Genomic DNA, 7,058 nt, shown 5'->3' with positions numbered 1-7,058 from the left:
AGTGGAGAGGAGGAAAATGGTGAGTCACGGGGGGAGCTGCCAGATGAGGCTGGGGTGGAAACGCCGGGCGGATGCAGCTCCGGGCCCGGGCTCGGACCTGCGCCCTGGTCACTTCCCTCGTGCCGCCCAGCCAGAGCCATTACGGGAGCCCGGGGATGAAATTACAGCCAGGGAGATCCAGCACCTGAGCAGGGCTGGCTCCGGCAGCACACGGCAAACAGGCAGCGGAAAATCCCTCCCCGAGCCAACCGCCCTCGGGAAGATGTTTCCTCTTCTCCTGGCTCTCTGGGACGGCCGGGCAGGCAGGGCAGGGCATGGGCAGAGCCCGGCATCGCCTCGGGGCCACGGCCAAGGGGGATATCGATCCAGAGCGGTGCGGGGGTCCAGGCGAGGCCGGGCTCCACATCCCCCAGGGCACCAGCAGTGATGAATTCAGCCTCCCCTCTGCTCGCCTTCATCCCTCCTGTCTGCTCAGCCCCCATGCAGGAGCCCTCTCGCCCGGCCGTTGCGTCCGACTCAATTTCAGCCATCAGATGGGAAAATGGTCACCGTCTGGATGAGCCCTGAATCCCATCCTGGCCAGAGCTGGGCTGGCGGGGCCGGCACCTGCACCCACTTTGGGGGATGCTCCCAGGCAGCGGGAGAAACGCCGCTGCCCCCGAAGCCGGGGAGAGGCCCAGCTCCCTGGGGAGCAGCGCAGGGATTGCGGGCGAAGGAGATGGATACCTTCTTTATTTTCTTTCCCCCCCGGATTTAGTAGTGCCAAACCCCTACAAAAATTTCCTTCTCTCTCTTCTCAGCTTTCCTAAACCCAACCTACTTGCTTTTATTGCTTCTCCGGGAGCCCGTTGCCTGTAATGCATCATCTGCTCCCAGCCATCCCGCACCAACCCCGCGCTTCAATTCCTGCCCTCGACCGCTGGACCTGGCGCTGGTTCAAGCAGCACCGTAGCGCCTCTCCTCCGCATGCCTCGGTCAGATCCCGCTCCATCCTTGCTTTTCCCGGAGAAGGCAGTGCCGGAGCTGCCGGTCTAACCTCCCCCGGCACCTGCAGCTGCATCCTTGCATTGCGCTCCTTTGTCTCCGGCCTCCGAGGGCTTTTTTGGGGTGAGGGGAGCAGAGCTGCCCCGGCAGACTTGGGCTCCCAGCCCCTGCAGGGTCATGCAAAACCCCCTGGGTAGGGTGGGAACACCCGGGCCCCCCAGGCATCCCGGGGGTATGGGCAGGGCTGAGACCTGTGGGGAGCTGGGGGCCCCCTGCCACTGCCGGACTGGGACCCTCGGGGTGCACCCCAAACCCCAGCCCCACTCTGTTTTCCCTTCCCAGGCTTGGGTTAGCGAGCAGCAGATGCAGTGTGGTTTTGGTTTAATCTGCAGGGAAATCTTCACACCTTCCTTTGCTCTTTTCCTCGCCAGCCCCTCCGCCTGCCAGCACGTCACCGTCGCGGGGGCAGCTGCCCATCTGGTGGCAGTTGTGGGGGTTTTTAAACGTTTTCCTCCCTCCCTCTTCCTCCTCCACCCATGCAGCCCCCTCTGCTCCTCCTCTGCTCGCCCTCACGGGCACCTCTGCTCTCTCTGCATTTATTGCCAGTGCAGCATGGATACGGCTCAGTGGGACAAGGGAGGACGCAGAGATGCTGTGCTCGCGCCGGCGCTGGTGCCAGCTGGGATTTGACTCTCCCAACCTCCAGCAAGGACAGTTACACCCCAAGAGCCATTCCCAGCCTTGCACACGTGCGAGCAAACCCTGCTTCTCCTCCCCGGGCTGGGGCTGGCTCTCCTAAGGACAGGGTTAAGGCAGCAGACACGTTGCCTCCTCTTTCTGCGAGGGGTTAGAAGGGGTATAGCCTGCATCCGCGCAGATGCGAGCTTGTTTATTCTTACCAGATAGTTTGATGGCTTTATCTGATCACAGGTTTTCCTGAGGAAGGAAGGGTGAGTCTGAGTCACTTGAAAATGGGGGCCCTTCATCTCTGGGTATGACTGGCGGGGCCATGGATATTAGCAGAGCCCCGGGGCAAGACGCGCTCTCCGCGCTGGCTGCTCTCCAGGGTGGGCATTGCCACGGGGCGCTAATGGATGCGAATCCACCCGTGGGTGGGTGGGGAAAGCTGCGCCGTGGGTGTCGGAGGGAGCGCCCAGGACCTGATGCTGTGAAATCATTTGCTGTGTCCATACAGGGCAGGGGGAAGCTGCCGACATCGTGCCCCTCGTACAGAAAACACCATCGCAAGCAAGGGATAAAATCGAGTGGCCATTGGTAAATTCAACAGAGAGACAGGTTCGTGCCCTCCCAGAAGAAAACCCAGATAATTAAACTCCCTTGTTCTGCTATTGCCTTGGGTCAGGGGCTGGAGGAACCAGCCCATGGGAGCTCATCTGCTTCTGGAGCGCCGGGGGCTCGCTGGGACATGGGGAAGGGCCGCGGGTGCCCACAGCTCCGGCTCCTTGAAACGGGGGAGCGGGGCGGGGGGCTGCAGCGAGCCCAGGCCGACCCCCCCCTGCTCCCCCCTGCCACCCACACACCAGTGTCCTTCCTGGCTGGCTTTGCGTCTCAAAAACCAGATGAATTTTCTGTAAAATGACCTCAGAGCGCTCGCACTCTGCATTTCGTGGAAACCGGGGGCTTTCAAACCTTTCTGAGCCCAGCCAGGCTCCGGAGAGGGGAGCGGAGTGGGCGACGCTGAGCTGCTGGATGCGCACAGAGCCGGGCCCCTGGGGTCCAGAATTAATAGGACAGAGCAGGGGCTGTTCCCTGCATGTTTTATTTATGGGAATCAGGCCAGTGAAGTTCCCTCAGCTCTCAGAAATAGTCGCAGCGCCTCTGCTTTGCGCTGCCCACGGCCGTGACCTTGATAAATGGGTCAGTGCCCGGCACCCGGGAGGATGCTCGCCCCCCGGGAGCTGGCCAGGCTCCCTCCCCACCACCCCCAAAGCTCAGCCTTGACCATGCCCCAGCACCCCTGACGAGCACCGGTGCTCCTGCCGCCGGCAGCCTGCCTCTGCTGCCTGTAGCTGCCGGCTCTGCCTGCAGCGGGAGCGGCCTGTGAGAAAGGACCCACGGGAACTCCACCGAAAATCCCCCAAACACCGAGCGAGTGCCGGGCACCCCCCGCTCCCCCCTTCCGAGATGACATTTGCTTCTTACACCAAACCGAACCCCCGGGGCACCAGCTGGCGGCGAGGCTGGAGACCCTGAAACAGGAACCAAAAGTGGGGCTCTGCTTCGTTTTTTTATTTACTTTTTTTTTTTTTTTTCTAACCTACATTTTTTAGCCGTGTCCTGATGCCAGATCGCAGGCACGGCCTCACCACGCTCTCCACCGCGATGGCATCTCCGCCGGTCCCACTCAGTAGCCCCAGGGCCACCAAAGCATCCCGGCAGCGGTGCCTGGAAGGGAGGGATGCTGATCCAAGGGGTCAGGTCCTGCCGGGGGAAATCCAAGTGTGCTCCCCTGTTTTATCCAGAGGAATTGTGGGTTTGCATCCCGGGAGCAGGGTGGCAGGATGGGTGCTTCACCGGGCAGCACCTTTGGGTGCTTTTGGCACAAAGGCGGGCAGCGCCAGCACCGCGCCGCAGGAACAGGCCGGGGTAACTGGAGCAGCAGCGGCAGCCGAGCAGCTCCCACCCCATCCCCGCTCGCACCCCGGCTCCATGCAGAGCCCGGCTGCAGGCAGCTCAGCACCCTGCCTGCGGCGGGGGGCCTCATCCTGACCCCCTGCCTCCGTCGGTCTCCTCCTGATCTCAGACCTGCTGGGGAAAATGTAGAGTAAAGCCAGAGAGCCCGGTGGAAATGCATTAACCTGGCCCCAGCACTGCTCAGGTCAGGATACGGCCGGGCTGGACGGCTCCCATTAGCAGGGGCTGGGGGGGCCCTGGCAGCACCCGCAGCCTCGTTTCCTCCACCCAGGAGCATCAATAAGGTAGAAAATGGTATTAACACACACGATGCCTTTTGGGCAGGCGGGGATGGGCTCTGCACCGCGTGTGGAGCACCTCCCTGCTCCCACGCCGTCCCGGATTTAACCGGGAGAGATCTGAGGCTGAGCACAAGCGCGGCGATCGCTCCGGTCAGTCCCTGCGATTGCTGAAAGCACATTATCAGCGTCTGATCTGTCGTAACTACAGAGCGAGGTGGCTTTCCCAGGGCTGCTGGTGAGTCAGTGGTGGAGCTGGGAGCAGCACGGTTCCTCTCCCCACCCTCCGGCCCCGGCACAGCATCTCCCTCCCCACTTCCTTCCCCCGCCGATAATTAGCTGGGGTTGATTCTCCCGCAGCCTTGGGCTTCACGGTTCCCGGTGATTTCTTCCAGCTCAGTGTTTCCCCGGCCAAGTGCTGGGAAGGGAGATGTGAGACCCGCACCCACGCCAGCTCCCACCGCGGGAAATGACCGCGGGTGGCCCCGGGAGCGGGGAACTGGGCAGGCGTTTCCCAAAAATCCCATGGCTGGGAGAGGTCTGGGCCAAGGGGCAGCGGTGCCCTTTGCCAGCACAGGAAATCCTCCCCGGGGGGTCCCAAAGCCCAGAGGATCCGTGGAGCACCTCAGTGGCTCCGGGCTCTGCCCTCCCTGGGTTCCTCAGCCCGGTGGGTGCAGGCGGGGGGTCTGGCACCACCATCCTGCCCCGGTGGGCACCAGCGGCCAGGAGAGGCTGCGCACCCACCCAACGTCTGCTTGCTCTGAAACAAGGGTAGCACCCGTCCAGGCTGGTCCCTGGGGAAGGTGCGTGGGGACAGGGCCAGGACCACGGCCATGTGGAGCCCATCAAGGTCCTTCACGTGGCTGTCGCCAGCCGAGGCCGACAAAAGGCTCCGGCCGCCCTTCCTGCAGCTCCGGGGGAGGGGCCGCTTCCAAACCCATGGCCCCACCCTGACCCTGACCTCCACCGCTCCGGGTCCTTCACGGCTCAGGGTCCCACGCAGTGCCAGGACCCCCGGAGCTTGGCTCGCCGGGGTGGCGAAGGCCGGGACAGGGCGGCGGGATGCCACTGGGCCACTTTGGGCTCCCAGGCGCTGGCGGGGTCTGCTCTGCCCCATGCTCCCCCGCAGCCTGGATCCGCACCCGGACCCATCCCGCTGTGTGCAGGGTGCTCTGGGATGGGCAGAGCCCCTTGGCATCCGGTCCCACCCAGGAGGCACGTGGACATGACCTTGGCCCTGCCACCTCCCTGAAGGTCCCTCCCCGCAGCTCGGTGCCCTGGGAAGGATGAGGATGCTGAAGCCGCAGCCCCTCTCCATCCCCTCCAGAGCTCGGCCGCCTCCGTCCCCAAACCCTCTCCAACGTGGAGCATCCAGGGCCGGGCTCTGCTGCTGCCTGCGGCTCTGCTGGGTCTGGGGACGTGCGGAGGGTTTGCCTCCAGCCCCATCAATCCCCCCACTTCGCTGGTGCCAAATTCCCTTGAAAGACAGCCAGGAAAGTGCCCTGTAAAATTAAGGGCTGTCGGGGCCAGAAAGGTCTCAGCCGCTGGCGGGGAGGGGGGCGAACCGGGCGACAGAGCATTTATCTTCTCAGCCCCCGCATCCACCAGTCCCGGCAGCGCAGGGTGACCAGGGCAGAGCTCAGCACCAGCTGGGGACCGGGGGGTTCCCACCTCGTCCTGGTGTGGCCTCACTCCCCCCAGCTCCCTTTGGGTCCGACTCCATCTCGGTTTCACCGCGCAGGTGGAATATCCCCATTTGGCATCACCTCCTCCGGATGCCCAGCGTGCAGTACACGGCACGGGGCTGTTTACCCTTTCCTAAGGAAAACAAGCATCTGAAGTCTTAAAAAAAAGGCTAAGAATAAATTAATTCAATTAACAAAAGGAGCCCTGTTAGAGTGTGGAAATCATTTACCGAAAGGGGGGGATTTGCCAGGGTAATAGACCTGGAGCAATTTTCTCTCGTCCTCACCTCGTGGCAGGCACTGTAATTAGCCGTTTGTGATGGCCAGCGATGACATTTTTGTTTGGCAGTGGCTGAGCAGGGCTCAGATCGCTGCCCTCGGCCCCGGATGGGGGGGGGTTGTGCCCTGTAACAGCTTCTTCATCACAAGGAGGGGTTTGCTGTCCTGCAAGCTGCCTGCGGGGGGGTTTGCTCTTGGGAGGGTACAGAGCTGGAAGCGTTGCGGAGATGTGTGGCTACACAGAAGGGATTTCTCCTTCTCTGCTCCAAGCTGGGGTTGCATCCTTCCCTGCTGCCTCCCCAAGGACTCGAGGGGCTTTACCCGGCGGTACGTGTCCTCCGGCAGCGTCTCAGGGGCTAGGCAGAGAAATCAATAACAAAAATGATGCTCGGCTCCTATATGGAGCTTTACATCTTCAAAGCCTTTTGCTGGCATAAACTCATTAACGGGGAGGAATCAAATTCCTGGCCACACAGGTCCCAAGGATGCAGATCTTGGGGGCGATGGAGCGGAACGTATTGTAATAAGAAATAGCTGCTGTCGGTGGCCCCGCGCGCAGGAGGGCCCCGAGGAGCCAGCGAGAGCAGATGGGGAAGGGAGGGCTGCGATGGAAGCGGTGCCCAGGGCAGGCTGGCAGCGTCCTGGAGGCAGAGCCGCTTCCCCTTCTTGCGGCAGCCAGCGGGTCAGGGTCGGGGAGCGGGGCTCCCACTCGCCCCATGGCCCCCCTGGCTCCCCCAGCGCAGTGGAGAGGAGTCCGGCATCATCTCCTCCACCCCTCCGCTTCCCTTCAGGAGCATCCCGCCCCTGCCGAACCCCTCCGTGCTGGAGCATCCCAGCCTGCTCCAGCCCCAGCTGCCCACCCCGGAAGATTTATTGAACAGAAGCCAGAGCAAATGGAAAATTGGGGATGTTCAACCTGGATCGACTGCATGGCCAGGGATGGGGTGGGCAAGGGGGGGACAGGGGAGGCGAGTGGAGGGCTGCAGCCCCTCCGTCCATGCTGTGCTGCTCCGCGCTGCCGCACCCGGCACGGGGCACAGCGGGGGACAGGGCACGGGGCACAGCGGGGGACAGGGCAAGGCGCCGGGGTGACCCCCTGGGTATTTATTACAACCTGCCATTTCGGAGGCGCTGGGCAGCCCGGGGAGGCTCACAACTCGGCCAGGGCCCCTCCGCA

This window comes from Egretta garzetta, unplaced genomic scaffold, assembly GCF_000687185.1.
Source record: "Egretta garzetta isolate BGI_Z169 unplaced genomic scaffold, ASM68718v1 scaffold223, whole genome shotgun sequence".
Classification (NCBI taxonomy): Eukaryota; Metazoa; Chordata; class Aves; order Pelecaniformes; family Ardeidae; genus Egretta; species Egretta garzetta.
Note: the sequence above shows the minus strand (reverse complement) of the source record.